At 41.6% G+C, this 19,626-nt stretch overlaps 1 non-coding gene across 1 annotated transcript; it reads right to left on the bottom strand.

The window, feature by feature from the left end:
• Positions 1 to 371: 371 nt before the first annotated feature.
• LOC120252109 lies at positions 372 to 478 on the bottom strand. Its single transcript, XR_005533657.1, has one exon. It is a non-coding gene; the product is annotated as a small nucleolar RNA R71 (small nucleolar RNA).
• Positions 479 to 19,626: the final 19,148 nt, after the last annotated feature.

Here is a 19,626-nt window from a genome sequence, read left to right as displayed (position 1 = left end):
GAATGAGCAACAACGGAAATTATGCCAGACCTTCAGTATCGGGGACACAATTGAGTATTGTACATCCCCTCATTACAGCTCATAACTTTGAGCTAAAGCCGGCATTCATCCACATGTTGCAGTAATCCGCACAGTTCAATAGTTTGGCCAATGAAGATCCAAATAGTCATATAGAGAACTTTCTTGAGGTGTGTGATATGCTTAAGATAAACAGGGTGATGGATGATGCCATCAAGCTGAGAGCCTTCTCATTTATTTTAAAGGGGAGAGCGATACAGTGGCTACACTCATTACCTAGAGCATCGATTACCATATGGGAGGAGAAGGTAGAAGCTTTTCTGGCCCGTTATTTCCCTCCCCAAAAATCTGCAAAGCTTAGGGATGAGATCTCGTCCTTTGTACAGTCAGAATTAGAGTCTCTATTTGAGACGTGGGAAAGATTCAAGGAGCTCCTAAGAAATTGGCCACAACACGGATTCGAGGAGTGGATGATTTTTCAGACTTTTTACAACGGGTTGAATCCGAGTACAAGGCAACTCTTGGATGCGGTAACAAGAGGTACCTCAGGTAGCAAGACCCCCGGTGAAGCCCGTCAACTAATTAAAGAAATTGGGTTAAATAGCTGCTAATGGAATGCTAGGGAGAAGAAAAAGGTGGCGGGGCTACATGAGATATATATAGTAACTTCATTGGCAGCTCAAGTGGAATTATTGAGTAAAAAGTTAGATCTCCTAACTTCGAATAAAGTGGCAGCCATGACTACTTGCATCGAGTATGGTGGAGGACATACTCCCTATGATTGCCCGATCTCTATTGGTGATGCATCTTCTGTTGAGAATGTCAATTTTGTGGGTAATACAATGAGGAACCAACGGAATCCATATAGTAATAACTACAATCTGGGTTGGAAGAATCATCTTAATTTTTTTTGGAGCAACCAAGGTCCACAAAAGGCCATGGGGCTACCGGGTTTCCAACAACAACAAGCCCCAAATATGGAAAACCAAGTTTTAGGTATAGAGACCCGAATGACCGATTTGGAGAAGGCCTTCACTAGGTTTGTGCAATCATCAGTTACAAGGTTTCAATAAGTTAAGGCTAAACTTCGCAACTGCACTGCTTCTTTGCACAATCTTGAAAATCAAGTAGGGCAGATTGTAAAGTCTCTATCGGACAAGCCATAATTAAGCTTTCCGAGTAATACCGAGACCAATCCTAGAGAGCATGTGAAGATGATCACTTTGAGAAGTGGTTGAGAAGGTCCCATTACGTATATCCCACAAGTGCACGGGTTTGTCAAAGTAATAATCCCGAATGAGCGGGTATCGAATCCACAGGGAGCAGGGAATAAAAACACTTAATCCGCTTCTTAGGTATGTGAAAGATCAGTAGTGATAAGTGTGACAGTGATTCAATTCTCAAAAATAAAAACAATAAGTAAGAGAGCACGAGTAAAGAAGAAGGCAAGGCAATCGATAAAGATGGGGTACCCGGATAATGCTCCGCCTAGGACGATCGTTTCAAGTGCAAGAACCCTCTATTATGCTTCCTAATCAATGCAATAGTGAGTCATGGAAATCCTTAAATACATAGTCCTAAATCTAAGGTCAACTATGCCTAACTCTATACATGTCCCGGAGGAGAAATCGAACAATCTCAACACCTCGCACTCGCATAGAGTTGCAATGTGCTCTAGAGATTCCAAGTGACAAATCTCTTACCAATTATAGACCTAACCCTTTGGTCCAGGTGGAAGGTCCCTAACCACGATTAAGCCCTAGATACTAAGATCACCTCAACGCTTCACTCTGTTGCACGCACAACTAAGCCCCAATGGAGGTTCATCCCTTAGACTATTCACTCTATTATGGCCGTAAAGAACTTGAGGAACGGAGGTAGAATCTATCACGTCTGAGGGAAAGGGGACGCTCCTGTACCTCTCGACTCACCCTCTCAACCCTCTCCAACCTAGCTTTGTCTAACACTCGTGGTGTGTCACTCACTCATATTGTTACCAACAAGAACTCTCAACCCTAGTGTTACTCGAGGGGAAATGTTCATACAATCAAGCATTCAAGGTTGGGACTCACAATAAACATCAATTAATTGAAAGCATAATAAAGAGATTCAATAAAACGAATAAATCCTAGGCTTCACAAATACCCAAGTACTCACTAGGGGTTTACCTCGCCATGGAGCTAAATACAATTAAAGAAATAGAATGTAAAAGCAATGAATCCATAGAAAACCCCCTCGATGGTCATGTCAATGGTCTTGTGCAGAGTCCTCTACTCGTCGTAAGGGATGCTTTGTCCGGCCTAGGATATACCTCGGCGGATGGGTGCCGACGAAAGCTCTCCCAATAACCTTCTTCCAAACGACGTGCGATGTCGGAGCCACAGAACCTCTCAAAAACCCTAGCCAATACCTGTCAAAACCCAAGCTGAAGCCCTCTCCGAAGTTGGGGAAAAGATGGAGAAAAAAATGCAGAAATCTGGGCTGAATCGGCTTTAAATAGGGCTAGAATCACGCGACCACACGGGCCTGTGGATTTTTCACACGCCCATGTGGAATTTCCAGACTAGCATGGATAATTTCCACACGCCCGTGTGGATTCTTTGAATTCCTGTTTTCTCGGCCGGCTGTGAACATTGATGCTACAGTGTTGCTATGGTGTTTTCCTATAGTGTCCAGCCTAAATAGCTTCCCGAATCTATACTTTCATTGGGGTAACACAAACGGGCACACATTCACATCGTGGATCACTTACTTCTTCAATGATAGATAAGTTGGTGGAGCTCTTATTCTATGTGCATAAGTCAGAATGCTCGATTATGACTGCCCTTGTGCCCCTTCAAATGGATGTGCCAACTCGAATACGAAGAGGTTGGCACACACTCTAGCATCTCACACCCGACCTATGTCTTCGCGTTTTAACTTTAGCAAGATTTCCTCCAAAATCGGTGCATTATGATCCACATTGGCTTCTTTCCTTCATAATCGGCCTCAAAACCCTATCTGCATGAAAGTAATATAAAAAAACACAAATTAGTGTAAAAACCCGAGGAAAGTAATGCTCAACATAAGGAAATAATGATTCGCATTCATATCGCACAAGCACTTATCAAACTCCCCCACACTTAAGCTTTTGCTTGTCCTCAAGCAAAAATTAAAACGTTATGCGCATGGATGAAGGAAATATTGCCTGTGCTTGGCTTTAGGTTCACCAAATTGTATAGAGAGAGCATTCTACAAGTAAGTTAAATTTCAACATTAAATACAAAAAATCAAAGCTCTAGCTAAAAACTTGAATCAAAAAGGACAACTAACCCGGAATTGTGTACTTGTGTGAACTCACTCAAAACAACCCAAGGTATACTACTCAAAGTTCGAATACAAGGGACTTATTTATCTACAAAAGTGACAACAATTTCAAAGATGGTAGTAGCTTTCACACTTTCAAGGTGATAGCTCTTTCTACCGGAGTGGTAGCTTTCACTCAACCTACGAGATAGCTCTTTTTCTCATTAGGGCATACCTAGTATCCGACTTATGAGAGTAACTTCATACTTCATATGTGGTAGCTCTTTCAACCCAACAAGCACAAATAAACAATAAAACTATTTTGTTCTTTTTTTTTATTTTCCATTTTTTTTCTTTTGGTTTTTTCCATTTTTTTTAACACAAAAGACAACTATAACTAGTCCCATTAACATCAAACATGAGTTTCCAAAAGAGTTTAAAGAGTGAGTAGTGCAACAAATGTCAATTGGGTAAAAATTCCTAGAAATTCAAGCAAGAACTAGAGCATGAAAACATTCAATGTTAAAAATTCTCCTAAACTCAAGAATACAATCATTACAACTAAGGTGAACCGCCATTGGCTATGTGAGCATGTATAACAATCAAAACTAGTTTAAAAGATATGTGCACTATGAAACTCCCCCCGCCCCCCCACACTTAAGTTGTACATTGTCCCCAATGTACACATGCAAGATCACTCATAATGTATATTGATGAGCGCGTTCCGCAAGTGCACGGAGTCGTCAAGTAATACCTCTCGTGCGAGCACGAGAGGGTCGTATTCCCTGGGCCCAAGGATCTACCCTTACTTCCTCTTCGCTTATTGTCTAGCCGACAGATTCAAAAGGTTTCTCTAATCTATTAATTTAAATAAGATAACTACAAGTGGAGACTAAAATACAGAGAGGGGTATAAAATCAGGGGTCCCTAGGGTCTACTAAAGTGCACAGGATGCTAAGAATGTCATGCAATTGAAGGTTTGGACCTAGAGATTTCCTAGATTAGGTCAACCCGATGGTCACGGCCATTGACCCCTAATCCGGTATAAGTATTGACACAGAATTTCTTCCGATCAAATCCTCATACGATTGCATTAACAAGTGGGGAAATCCCTAATTAGAGCCGGAACACAACTTGGTCTAGCCCTAATGGTGGAGGGGTACAGAATACCCGATTGTCACGGCGTATTCGTACATAAATCCCTTCCAAACTTGGTGTGTCTAGTACAAGGGCGATGGTCACGCTACCAAGTACAACCTAGCAGTAGGGTTTCTGGAGTTCTCATGTAAGCAACACATCAAATGCACCAAGAATGAATCTCAAAACACAACAATTGCAATAAACAAACTTAAATCATCCAAATACACAAGTTCACCCCAAGGTTCACCGGCATCCGGTGACCTTGGGGTCTACTCGTCCATACAAACAAATCCAAGCAACAAATCCATGCAAACAACTACAAATGGCATAATAAAAACTCCCTCAAACAATGGAAGAAGGAAGACAAGCCAAGCTAGGTGGAAAGGCTTCCACGGACGCCGCAATGGGGGCGGCTTCCCTCGTCGTCTACAAACTCCCAAAGAAGAGATCGATGAAGATCTAGCCAAATCCGAGCTTCTCCCTTAGATTTCCCTTCTCCAAAACATGTAATCTTGCCTCTCAAAGACTGGTGAAAATCGGCTTGAAGAACTCTCCCAAAAACTCCTCCCCTTGCCCTAGAAGAAATCAGTTTCTTATATACCCCGTCAGTCCATGCGGGATCCATGCGGGCACATGGAGCACGTGAAGCTCACAGCCAAATGCCCAAAAACCTGCCGGTGCTACAGTGTTTTTGCTACAGTACAATGACCAGCAAACCTCACGGGCATCCATGAGGGCGCATGGAGCCAGTGAAACTCCCAGCCAAATGCCCGCAGCAAGAACAATCACCTGCTACAGTGCCGCTACAGTGCCGGGGCCCCAAAAATGCCGTTTTTGATGTCGAATTCATCCGATTTGCATTTTTTAGCATTGTTCGACTCATTTAAGACCTGCAACACCGAAATAACCAATTTAGACATAAAACGGGCATCAATTCGTTAACATGTTCACAAATAATACACGATTAATACATATAAAATACATACATTTAGGCGTTTATCATATATCAATGAAGAATATATATGGGAGAAGCAATCAAAACAATACTCCCCTGACTCCTATTGTCGCGTTTGATGGAGCTAAGTCCTTGGAAGTAATGTTCTGACGGGTTGTGAAACTCACATGGGTAAGTGCCGAAGCACCTTGGCCGTGCCCATGACAGAGTCTCAATTCCCATGATGACAAGACCATCTGCATGCATACACGAAGGGGGTTCAGTGAAGCTCAATAAAACCAAAACAACTCAAGTAAACAAAAGATAAAGCAATGAATACAACTTGAGACAACAAAATGAAAATAAACTCAAATGGAAAATCCTTTATGAGTATACAAACACAATAAAATGCAGAAAATAAAATGCGAAAAATAAGAACAAAGAAGGTAAAGACACCTCAAATGTCGGTGTCAATAGCTAGTACATCTGTTTCCGCTGCTGGTGAAGATGCCGCTGGTGCTGCAAAATAAATGAATGATTGGCAAAGAAAAGAGAAATAGATGCTTACTGACGAAATGAGAATGAGAAAGTAGAAAATGGCCGGAAAACTCAAGTAATAACCCTTTAAAATGATGGTGAGAGGTCAGGAGAGTGCAAGGGTGTTCTCTGAGTAATTAGGAGTGTAAAGATAAACAAAACCGAAAGGATTTTAAAGAAAACCCGTGGCTCTTGAGTTTTTGTGCATATACACGGGTGTGTGGAAATTACCCACGCCCGTGTGATTCCCCAGGAGAGACCCACAGCGGCAGACACACACCCCTATGGTTTCTCTATCAAACTGAGAAAATTCTCTAAATGATTCACACGCCCATGCAAAAATTCCACACGGGTGTGGATCCTTACTGGGCAATTCACGGGGGCAAACGCACGCCCTTGTGTCTTCTCAGGATGGAGGAGAAATTCTCCGCAGAGAAACACACGCCCGTGCGGAAATTCCGCACGGGCGTGGAACATCACAAGGTCACTCACAGGGGTGAGTCCAAGCCCCTGTACCATCTCTAGATGAGCTCTGAATGAAAACGCACGCTCGTGCGAAAATTCCACACGGGCGTGTGTTTTCTCTGGACACTTAGAAAACTTTGCAGGCTCCGCAAAAAATTCCTAAACACAAATATATACTTAGAGCCAGGCAATTTTAACCAGAGAAAACACGAAAAATACGCTCAAACGACCAAGATTCTTCGCCACACACGATTAGGCATATGATAACACCACAATGTCCACATGAAAATCACAGTAAAAACATCTAAGAATCAAGATGCCAACACTCAAGGCCTTATTCATGCAAATACTAACTAAAAACTAGAAAAACATTAAAAACTTGGGTTGCCTCCCAAGAAGTGCTTGTTTTAAGTCACTTAGCTTGACGTATCTCTTCCTTACTTTATGGAGGCTTGGAAAGAGTGTATTCCTCCCGACTAGACATTGCATAGCTACTTTCTTTAAACCAAAAATCTACTTGCCGTGGTGGAATATTTGTTGGAGAGTCCAACCATCTTACCTTTGGCCTCCAAGGAAACAATTTGGGTTGGGAATTGTCCAAGCTTAGCACAGGTGGGTCATTGGATGGCTTCAATCTCCTACCCACGTCTTCTTCCAAACCCAAAATCTCTTTCTTGCAATTTATGAATTGATTAATCCCAAAGAGTGGCGATTGTTCCATTACCTTAGGATTTTCATCTTCTTGTCTATTTTCAGCTTGAAAAGAACATGACACTAGCAAATACCCTTGAAAATTTTCTCGCTCACAAGCACAATCTTCATTAACATTGTCCAAAATCTCAAAATGGTATTCAGCTTCTCCCTTTCCATTTTCTGCACCAATGTACTCAATTTGCCCAACTTCTTCATTGTCTTTCACTACCACATCATCTCTATAAGGAACTTGAATTGCTTGCTCAAATGCTTGTTGTTCCTTGGAGAGTATGTCAAGTATCCCTCCTAATTGATACTCAAGGTTTTTATAGGAGGCTTCATGACATCTTAGTTTGGTCTCCATATTTTGGACGCAGACATCGAATGCTTCAATGAAGTTAGCTAATAATCTTTGCAACTGAAGTGCATCCTCTCCGAGTATCTCACCCTTTTGACATTCCTCTTGAGAGGCTTCCCAATATTGTCCATCACTATTCCACAGAAGTTTGAGTAGCTCTTTTCGATTGGATGATATGCATTGCAACAAGGAATTCTCGGTTGTTGTGAAGCAAAAATTCTATCAACTTTTTCACTCAGAGCTTCAACTCGAGAATACAGAGCAATAAGCAGATCAATCATCATTCAAACTCCTTGCAAGAAAAAGTAAGACATGACAAAAGAAAACAAATGAGAATGATGGAAGAATAAGAAAGTGTGTAATAGAATGAATGGTAAATAGCTGAGAAAACAAAGTAAAAAGTATCTCTAAACGCCTACTCCCCGGTAACAGCGCCAAAAACATGACAAGGTCCCCTTGTGTATATCCCGCAAGTGCTCGGGTTTGTTGAAGTAATAATCCCGGATGAGCGGGTATCGAATCCACAGGGAGTAGGGAATAAAAACACTTAATCCACTTCTTAGCTATGTGAAAGATCAATAGTGATAAGTGTGATAGTGATTCAATTCTCAAAAGTAAAAAAACAACAAGTAAGAGAGCACGAGTAAAGAAGAAGGTAAGGCAATCGATAAAGATGGGGTACCCGGATAATGCTCCGCCTAGGACAATCATTTCAAGTGCAAGAATCCTCTATTATGCTTCCTAATCGAAGCAATAGTGAGTTGTGGAAATCCTTAAATACATAGTCGCAAATCTAAGGTCAACTATGCCTAACTCTACACATGTCCCGGAGGAGAAATCGAACAATCTCAACATCTCGCACTCGCATAGAGTTGCAATGAGCTCTAGGGATTCCAAGTGACAAATCTCTTCCCAATTATAGACCTACCCCTTTGGTCCAGGTTCAAGGTCCCTAACCACGATTAAGCCCTAGATACTAAGATCACCTCAATGCTTCACTCCGTTGCACGCACAACTAAGCCCCAATGGAGGTTCATCCCTTAGACCATTCACTCTATTATGGCCATAAAGAACTCAAGGAACGGAGGTAGAATGTATCACGTCTGAGGGGAAAGGGGATGCTCCTATACCTCTCGACTCACCCTCTCAACCCTCTCCAACCTAGCTTTGTCTAACGCTCATGGTGTGTCACTCACTCACAAGGTTACCAACAAGAACTCTCAACCGTAGTGTCACTCTAGGGGAAATGTTCACACAATCAAGCATTCAAGGTTGGAACTCACAATAAACATCAATTAATTGAAAGCATAATAAAGAGATTCAATGAAACGAATACATCCTAGGGTTCACAAATACCCAAGTACCCACTAGGGTTTAGCTCTCCATGGAGCTAAGTACAATCAAAGAAATAGAATGTAAAAGCATTGAATCCATAGAAAAACCACCTCAATGGTCGTGTCGATGGTCTTGTGGAGAGTCTTCTAATCGTCGCAATGGATCTTTTATCCCGCCTAGGATACACCTCGCCGGATCGGTGCCGACGAAAGCTCTCCCAATAACTTTCTTCCCAACTACGCGCGATGTCGGAGCTGTAGAATCTCTCAAAAACCCTAGCCAATACCTAGCAAAACCGTAGCTGAAGCCCTCTCCCTAGTTGGGGAAAAGATGGAGAAAAGAATGCTGAAATCAGGGCTAAAACGGCTTTAAATAGTGCTGGAATCGGGCGATCACACGGGCCTGTGGATTTTTCACACGCCCATGAGGAATTTCCACATGGGCGTGGATAATTTCCACACGCCTGTGTGGATTCTCTGAATTCCAATTTTCTTGGCCGGCTGTGAACAGTGCTGCTACAATGCTGCTCGATGCTCTGCTACATTATCCAGTTTAAATAGCTTCCCGAATCCATACTTTCATCGGGATAACGCAAACGGGCACATGTTCACGTCTTGGATCACTTGCTCCTTCAATGATAGATAAGTTGGTGGAGCTCTTGTTCTATGTGCATAAGTCGGAATGCTCGAGTGTGATTGCCCTTGTGCCCCTCCAAATGGATGTGCTAACTCGAATACGAAGAGGTTGGCACACACTCTAGCATCTCACACCCGACCTATGTCTTTACGTTTTAACTTCAGCAAGATTTCCTCCAAAATCGGTGCATTATGATCCACATTGGCTTCTTTCCTACATAATCGGCCTCAAAACCCTATCCACATGAAAGTAACATAAAAACACACATATTAGTGTAAAAACCGAGAAAAGTAATGCTCAACATAAGGAAATAATGCTTCGCATTCATATCGCACAAGCACTTATCAAACTCCCCGACACTTAAGCTTTTGCTTGTCCTCAAGCAAAAATTAAAATGTTATGCACATGGATGAAGGAAATATTTGAAGTGCTTGGCCTTAGGTTCACCAAGGTGTACAGAGAGAGCATTCTACAAGTAAGCTAAATTTCAACATTAAATACAAAAAATCAAAGCTCTAGCTAAAAATTTGAATCAAAAAGGACAACAAACCCGAAATCGTGCATGTGTGTGAACTCACTCAAAACAACTCAAGGTATACTCCTCAAAGTTCTAAGTACAAGGGACTTATTTATCTATAAAAGTGACAACAATTTCAAAGATGGTAGTAGCTTTCATACTTTCGAGGTGGTAGCTCTTTCTACCGGAGTGGTAGCTTTCACTCAACCTATGAGATAGCTCTTTCTCTCATTAGGGCATAGCTAGTATCCGACTTATGAGAGTAGCTTCATATTTCATAGGTGGTAGTTCTTTCCACTCAACAAGCACAAATAAACAATAAAACAATTTTGTTCTTTCTTTTCAATTTCCATTTTTTTAAACAAAACACAACTATAACTAGTCCCTTTAACATCGAACATGAGTTTCCAAAAGAGTTTAAAGACTGAGTAGTGCAACAAATGTCAATTGTGTAAAAATTCCTAGAAATTCAAGCAAGAACTAGAGCATGAAAACATTCAATGGTAAAAATTCTCCTAAACTCAAGAATACAATCATTGCAACTAAGGTGAACCGCCATTGGCTATGTGAGCATCTATAACAATCAAAACTAATATAAAAGATATGTGCACTAGCAAACTCCTCCCCTCCACACTTAAGTTGTACATTGTCCCCAATGTACACATGCAAGCTCACTCATAATGTATATTAATGAAGAATATATGTGGGAGAAGCAATCAAAACAATACTTCCCTGACTCCTAGTGTCACGTTTGATGGAGCTAAGTCCTTGGGAGTAATGTTCCGACGAGTTGTGAAGCTCACACGGGCAAGTGCCGAAGCACCATGGTCATGCCCATGACAGAGTCTCAATTCCCATGATGACAATACCATCTGCACACATAAACAAGGGAGTTCAGTGAAGCTCAATAAAACAAAAACAACTCGAGTAAACAAAAGATAGAGCAATGAATACAACTCAAGACAACAAAATGAAAATAAACTCAGAAGGAAAATCCTTTCTGAGTATAGAAATCCAAAATAAAATGTAGAAAATAAAATATGAAAAATAAGAACAAAGAAGGTAAAGACGCCTCAAGTGTCGGTGTCAATAGCTAGTACATTTGTTTCCACTGCTGGTGAAGATGACGCTGGTGCTTCAAAATAAATGAATGATTGGCAAATAAAATAGAAAGAGAAGCTTAACGACGAAATGAGAATGAGAGAGTAGAAAATGGCCGGAAAACTCATGTAATAACCCTTTAAAACGATGGTGAGAGGTCAGGAGAGTGCAAGGGTGTTCTCTGAGGGATTAGGAGTGTAAAGATGAAGAAAACCCGTGCCTCTTGAGTTGTTGTGCATCCACACGGGCGTGTGGAAATTAACCACGCCCGTGTGATTCCCCAGGAGAGACCCACAGGGGCAGACGCACGCCCCTATGTCTTCTCGGGATGGAGGAGAAATTCTCTGCAGAGAAACACACGCCCGTGCAGAAATTCCGCACGGGCGTGGAACATCACAAGGTCGCTCACATGGGCGAGTCCACGCCCCTGTACCATCTCTGGATGAGCTCTGAATGAAAACACACGGCCGTGCGAAAATTCCTCACTGGCGTGTGTTTTCTCTGGACACTTAGAAAACTTTGCAGGGTCCGCAGAAAATTCCTGAACACAAATATACACTCAGATCCTGCCTAACAATGCAATTTTAACCAGAGAAAACACGGAAAATATGCTCAAATGACCAAGATTCTTCGCCACACACGATTAGGCATATGGTAACACCACAATGTCCACATGAAAATCACAATGAAAACATCTAAGAATCAAGATGCCAATACTCAATGCCTTATTCATGCAAATACTAACTAAAAACTAGAAGAACATTAAAAACTTGTGTTGCCTCCCAAGAAGCGCTTGTTTTAAGTAACTTAGCTTGACGTACCACTTCCTTACCTTATGGAGGCTTGAAAAGAGTGTATTCTTCCCGACTAGACATTGCATAGCTACTTCCTTTTAACCAAAAATCTACTTACCGGGGTGGAATATTTGTTGGAGAGTCCAACCATGTTACCTTTGGCCTCCAAGAAAACAATTTGGGTTGGGAATTGTCTAAGCTTAGCATAGGTGGATCATTGGATGCCTTCAATCTCCTACCCATGTCTTCTTTCAAATTTCAAAATCTCTTTCTTGCAATTTATGAATTTATCAATCCCAAAGAGTGGTGCTTGTTCCATTACCTTAGGATTTACTTCTTCTTGTGTATTTTTCAGCTTGAAAGGAACATGACACTAGCAAATACCCTTGAAAATTTTCTCGCTCACAAGCACAATCTTCATTCACACTGTCAAAAATCTCAAAATGGTATTCAACTTCTCCCTTTATCATTTTCAACACCAATGTACTCAATTTGCCCAACTTCTTCATTGTCGTTCACTACCACATCATCTCTACAAGGAACATGAATTGCTTGCTCAAATGCTTGTTGTTCCTTGGAGAGTATGTCAAGTATCCCTCCTAATTGATGCTTGACAAGTCCGAATATGCGTATAAACCGCAAGTGCACGGGTGTCGAAGTAATAATTACCCGGTGAGTCGGGTAGTCGAATCCATAGGGAACGGAAGTATTAGTAATAACCACTTCTTAATTATCTAGTCGGAATCAATGAATATGATGAAGTGAACTAATTGCAAGCAAAGCAAACAAGTATGCAAGAAATAAAGTAGAAGAGTCTCAATCACTAAGGATGAGGTATTCGGGCAATGATCCCCCTAAGATCTTCCTTGAAGCTCAAGATTCACTAAATGCTCTAGAATCGAGTCTAATGAGTCGAGGTAGTCCAACGATAACTAATCCTTGTCTCCAAGCAAAAGGCACTAGTCCCCTACAAGGTCCCGGTGGAGAAATCGACCAATCTCAACACTTCACACCCTATATGACCGCAATATGCTATAAGGAAACCTAAGAGTGAAACCGATTCCTAAATGTAGATCCAACCCTAATTCTTAGCGAAGGATCCAAACCCCCTACAAGGTCCCGGCGGAGAAATCGAGCAATCTCAAGCCTCACACAAAATATGGTTGCAAAGAGAATATGGAATACGGAGATAGGAAACACTCAATCAAAGGGGAAAGGGGACACTCCTCCATCTCAAGGCTCACCCTCTCAACCCTCTTTAATCTTGGAAATCTAACTCTAATGGAGACATATCACATCAAAGTATTAAATCATGCAATGTAAATCAACCACAAGGATTAACAACACTAGCAAGAAATTAAATCACAAGATTAAAACTCAAGACAACTCGGATTAACTAGAAGCATTAAGAGAATCAATCCAAAATATAAATCTTAGGGTTCACATGCCCAAATACCCACTAGGGTTTAGCCCTCCATGGGCCTAGTTATAAAACAATAATGGATATAATGAAAAGCAATAAAACCCATAGAGAAAACCCCCTCGAATTCACGCGGATTGGCCTTGATTGGTAGTTCTACGTCTTGAAGGGTTCCTCTCTGAAGCTAGGTCGCCAATGGCTGCCAAAAATGCTATGACGTTGAAGGAACCTATCAAAGTTGGTGAAGAACTCCCTCTCATTCGGCGAAGACCTTGTCCTCAAACCCTAGCTGCCTCTCTCTCAATGTCTATCCTCAAAGCTCCGCCAAAAGTCCCTTTAGAATCGGCCAAAAGGTGTATTTATAGCCTCACATCGCGTCTGTCACGTGCCCCCACGCGCCCATGTGGATTTTCCACTCGCCCACGTGAAAAGTAATTCTACTAGAGTAAAATTGCTACAGTACTTTCACAAACGCGATGGTAAACATTCTCCTCTTAAGGCCACACGATCGGGCACACGATCATATGGTAGGCTATACGGCTTTTCCTTCATCAATGCGTCTTGAAAGGTCTTGAAATCTTTACAAAGAGGAGGAATGTGGAGACATGGCTGCCTTTGTGCCCTTCCATTAATAAATTGGCTTGCAAAACTATGGAAGTTGGCACACATCTCCTCATACACGAACTCCTCTTGTGTCTTCCAACTTGATTTGTACAAGAACTCCCAATATTATGCCATGATATCCTATCTTCACTACCTTTTGAATTCCCAATGCCTTCACAACCTACATGCATAAAAGAACACCCAATACACGAAATGAGACATAGACCGTCTAAAATATGATGCTCAATGTATGTAAAACATGCATAAAAACATGTTCACTCAAGCACTTACCAATGCTCAAGGTTTTTATAGGAGGCTTCATGACATCTTAGCGTAGTCTTGACAAGGTCCCATTGCGTATATCCCGCAAGTGCACAGGTTTGTCGAAGCAATAATCCCGGGCGAGCGGGTATCGAATCCACAGGGAGTAGGGAATAAAAACACTTAATTTACTTCTTACCTATGTGAAAGATTAGTAGTGATAAGTGTGACAATGATTCAATTCTCAACAATAAAAGCAACAAGTAAGAGAGCAAAAGTAAAGGAGGTAAGGTAATCGTTAAAGATGGGTAATCGGATAATGCTCCGCCTAGGATGATCATTTCAAGTACAGGAACCATCTATTATGATTCTTAATCAATGCAATGGTGAGTCATGGAAATCCTTCATTACATAGTCCCAAATCTAAGGTCAACCATGCCTCACTCTACACATGTCCCGGAGGAGAAATCGAACAATCTCAACACCTCGCACTCGCATAGAGTTGCAATGAGCTCTACGGATTCCAAGTGATAAATCTCTTCCTAATTATAGACCTAACCCTTTGATCCAGGTGGAAGGTCCCTAACCATGATTAAGCCCTAGATACTATGATCATCTCAATGCTTCACTCCGTTGCACTGGCAACTAAGCCCCAGCGGAGGGTCATCCCTTAGACCATTCACTCTATTATGGCCACAAAGAACTCGAGGAATGGAGGTAGAATCTATCACGTCGGAGGGGAAAGGGGATGCTCCTGTACCTCTCGACTCACCCTCTCAACCCTCTCCAACCTCGCTTTGTCTAACGCTCGTGCTGTGTCACTAACTCACAAGGTTACCAACAAGAACTCTCAACCCTAGTGTCACTCTAGGGGAAATGTTCACACAATCAAGCATTCAAGGGTGGAACTCACAATAAACATCAATTAATTGAAAGCATAATAAAGAGATTCAATGAAACGAATACATCCTAGGGTTCACAAATACCCAAGTACCCACTAGGGTTTAGCTCTCCATGGAGCTAAGTACAATCAAAGAAATAGAATGTAAAAGCATTGAATCCATAGAAAAACCACCTCAATGGTCGTGTCGATGGTCTTGTAGAGAGTCTTATACTCGTCGCAAGGGATCTTTTATCCCGCCTTGGATACACCTCGCGGATCGATGCCGATGAAACTCTCCCAATAACCTTCTTCCAAACGACGCGCGATGTCAGAGCCATAGAACCTCTCCAAAACCCTAGCCAATACCCCTCAAAACCCTAGCCGAATCCAGTCTCTCAAGTTGGGGAAAAGATCGATAAAAGAATGTTGAAATCGGGACTGAATCGGCTTTAAATAGGGCTAGAATCGGGCGACCACACGGGCCTGTGGATTTTTCACACGCCCATGTGGAATTTTCACACAGCCGTGGATAATTTCCACACGCCCGTGTGGATTCTCTGAATTCCTGCCTTCTCGGGCGGCTGTAAATAGTGTTCTTACAGTACTTTGCTACAGTGTTGCTATGATGTTCTGCTCCAGTATCCGGCCTAAATAGCTTCCCGAATCTATACTTTCATCGGGGTAACACAAACGGGTACACGTTCATGTCGTGGATCACTTGCTTCTTTAATGATAGATAAGTTGGTGGAGCTCTTGTTCTATGTGCATAAGTCAGAATGCTCGAGTGTGACTGCCCTTGTGCCCCTCCAAATGGAAGTGCCAACTCGAATATGAAGAGGTTGAGTGCCAACTCTAATATGAAGAGGTTGGCATACACTCTAGGATCTAACACCCGACCTATGTCTTCGCGTTTGAACCTTCGCAAGATATCCTCCAAAATCGGCGCATTACGATCCACATTTGCTTTTTTCCTTCATAATCGGCCTCAAAGCCCTATCTGCATGAAAGTAACATAAAAACACATATATTTGTGTAAAAACCCGAGAAAAGTAATACTCAACATAAGGAAATAATGCTTCGCATTCATATCTCACAATCACTTATCAGTGGTCGAGAGGTTGAAGGTAGGTTTCTGAGTGAAAAGCCCAATGAACACGCACCCGAGGTCATAGAGGTTGAAGAAGGAACAAGCAAAGAGATGGAGGTGGCACCTCCACCTTTCAAACCAAGAATCACTTAACCCTCAAGATTGAAGAATAACCACGTGGTTGAACAATACAAGAAGTTCCTGAGTTTGTTCAAGTAACTTCACATCAATATTTCTTTTGTTGAGGCCTTGGCTCAAATGCCTAAGTATGCGAAATTATTGAAAAACTTGTTAACTAACAAGAGGAAGTTGGAGAAGAGAGCTTCAGTGATCTTAGATGCTTCTTGCTCAGCGGTGTTGTTAAAAAACATGCCGAACAAGAAGAAAGACCCAGGAAGCTTCATCATTCTGTGTAATATTGGTAATTTGTGTGAAGAAATGGCATTGGTGAACTCAGGGGCTAGTATCAACATCATGCCATATACTTTCTTTCAGAAGCTAGGCTTGGGAGAGCCTAGGCCCACTTGGATGACTTTGCAATTGGTGGATCGAACTGTGAGACATCCAAGGGTTATCATTGAAGATATCATTATCAAGGTGGACAAGTACATTTTTCCTGTTGATTTTGTAGTACTAGACATCAACGAGGATGCGGATGTACCTTTCATACTTAGGAGGCCATTCTTGTGGACTTCCAAGGCATTGATTGACATGGACGGCGGGGAGCTTACATTGAGAGTTGGAGATTACAAGCTCACATACCGTCTTGCTGAAGCCAGGAGGCATTCATTTGATTTTGATGATGCTTTATATTTTCTAGAGACTATTGATGAGATTATTGATGAATACATGCTGGTAATGTTCAATCTAGACCCGTTTGAAGGCTTGTTTTACCAAGAGATGGACAATGAAGAAGTTATGATTCTTGGTTCGACTGAAGAAGTACCATCTACTCTGGGGATCCTGAAGAAGGTGCTCTGGAGGATGAAGAGGGCGAGGAGGTGCCACCTGAAATTCTCCAAAGCTGTTGGAGACACGCGTAAATCGAACAAATTGGATGCACCATTGCTAGGTGGTCCCAAGCCTGATAATTCACCCTCTACCTTCAGGAGACTTTGCTCAACATGCTTTCAAGTCATGGGTAAGAGGACAACCTTCATCTATGAACCCCCATAAGGTAAGACAAGGTACGCGAAGCTTGGTGATGTAAAACAAGCGCTTCTTGTGAGGCAACCAATGTTTTTAATGTTTTTCTAGTTATTAGTTAGTATTACTTATGGATGCATGATTTTACAATCTGACACGTCCGTATATGCGTGTAAACCGCAAGTGCACGGGTGTCGAAGTAATAATCCCAGATGAGTGTGTACCGTATACACAGAGAGTATGGAATAAAGACACTTAATTTATTTCTTAACTAATATGGATGATGAATAGTGCTAAGTGTAACAAAATATGTAATAACGAAAATAAAAACAACAAGATAGAGGGCGCAAGTAAATGAGAAGGTATGGTAATCGATAAAGATGGGGTACCCGGATATTGATCCGCTTAGGACAATCGTTTCAAGTGCAAGAACCCTCTATTATACTTCTTAATTGATGCAACATTGAATCATGGAAATAACTAATTACATGATCCCAAATCTATGGTCAACCATGCCTAACTCTATACATGTCCCGAAGGAAAGATTGAATAACATCTCAACCTCGAACTCGCATAGAATTGCAATGAGCTCTGGGGATTCCAAGTGATAAACCCTATTCCAATGTATAGAACTAACCCTTTGGTCTAGGTGGAAGATCCCTAGCCACAATTAAGCCCTAGATGCTAAAATCACTTCAACGCTTTACTCAGTTGCACTCGTAACTAAGCCCCAGTAGAAGGTCATCTCTTAGCCCATTCACTCAACTATAGCCGCAAAGAACTCTTGGAAAGTGGAGGTAGGATAGATCACACCGGAGGGGAAAGGGGAAGCTCTACTACCTCTCGATTCACACTCTCGACCTTCTCCAATCTAGCTCTGTCTAACTCTCATAGTATGTCACTCACTCACAAGAGTTACCAAGAAGAACTCTCAACCGTAGTGTCACTGTAGGGGCATATTCATACAATCAAGTCTCCAAGGTTGGAACTCACAATGAAAATCAATTAATTGAAAGCATAATAAAGAGGTTCAATGAAATTAATACATCCTAGGGTTCACAAATACCCAAGTACCCACTAGGGGTTTAGCTCTCCATGGAGCTAGATATAATTAATGAAATCGAATGTACAAAACAAAGCATCCATAGAAAACCCCCTCGTTAGTCATGGTGATGGTCTTGTGGAGAGTCCTTTACTCGTTGCAAGGGTCCCTTTGTCCATCATAGGATACACCTTGTCGGATCGGTGCTGACGAATGCTCTCCTACTAACCTTTTTCCAAACGGCGAGTGATGTTGGAGCCGTAGAACCTCTCCAAAGCCCTAGTCAATACCTCTCAAAGCCTTGGCCGCCAACCTCTCTCAAGTTAGGTAAAAGATGGACAAAAAAAATGTTGAAATTGGGGCTGAAATTGGCTTTTAAATGGCTGGAATCAGGAATCCACACGCCCATTTGGGCGCCCCTCTGGATGTTTCACATGGGTGTATGGAATTTTCACATGCTAGTGTGGATTCTCTGTTTTGCCGTTTTCTCGGCCGTTTGTATACAGTACTGCTGCATTATTTTTGCTACAGTATTTTCTACAATACCTTGCTATAATACCGGCTTGAAATACTCCCGAATCCATACTTTCTTCAAGGTAATGCAAACGATAGACATTTACGTCGTGGATCGCCTTGCTTTTTTAATAACGAATATGTTGGTGGAGATCTTGTTCTATATGCACAAGTCAGAATGCTTGAATGTAACTGCCCTTATGCCCCTCCAAATAGTTGTGCTAACTCGAGTACGAGAAGGTTGGCACACTTTCCTACATCTGGAACCCGACCTATGTCTTCAAGTTTGAACCTTAGCAAGATTTCCTCCAAATTAGTGCATTACGACCCACGTTGGCTTCTTTCTTTCATAATCAGCCTCACAACCCTACCTGCATGAAAATAACATAAATTCAAGCATATTAACATTAAAACCTGAGAAAAGTAATGCTCAACAGAAGCAAAGAACGCCTTGCATTCTTATCACACAAGCACTTATCAAACTCCCACACACTTAAGCTTTTGCTTGTCCTCAAGCAAAGATTAAAACATTATCTCCATAGATGAAGGAAACATTGGAAGTGCTTGGCCTTAGGTTCACCAAATCATACAAAAAGTGCATTCTACATGTAAGGAAATTTCCACACTAAATACGAAAAATCAATGCTCTAGCTAAAAACTTTAATCAAAACAGACAACAAACCCGAAATTGTGTAAGTGTGTGAAATCACTCAAAACAATCCAAAGTATACTTCTAATTGTTCTAAGTACAAGGGACTTGTTTTTCTACAAAAAGTAACAAAAATTTCAAAAATGGTAGTAGCTTCACAAATCCTCAACCTAGGGCACAGCTCCCTAAATCAATGCCGACAAAACCTC

This window comes from Dioscorea cayenensis, chromosome 20, assembly GCF_009730915.1.
Source record: "Dioscorea cayenensis subsp. rotundata cultivar TDr96_F1 chromosome 20, TDr96_F1_v2_PseudoChromosome.rev07_lg8_w22 25.fasta, whole genome shotgun sequence".
Taxonomy (NCBI): domain Eukaryota; kingdom Viridiplantae; phylum Streptophyta; class Magnoliopsida; order Dioscoreales; family Dioscoreaceae; genus Dioscorea; species Dioscorea cayenensis.
Note: the sequence above shows the minus strand (reverse complement) of the source record. Positions and strands in the feature narration are given on the sequence as shown.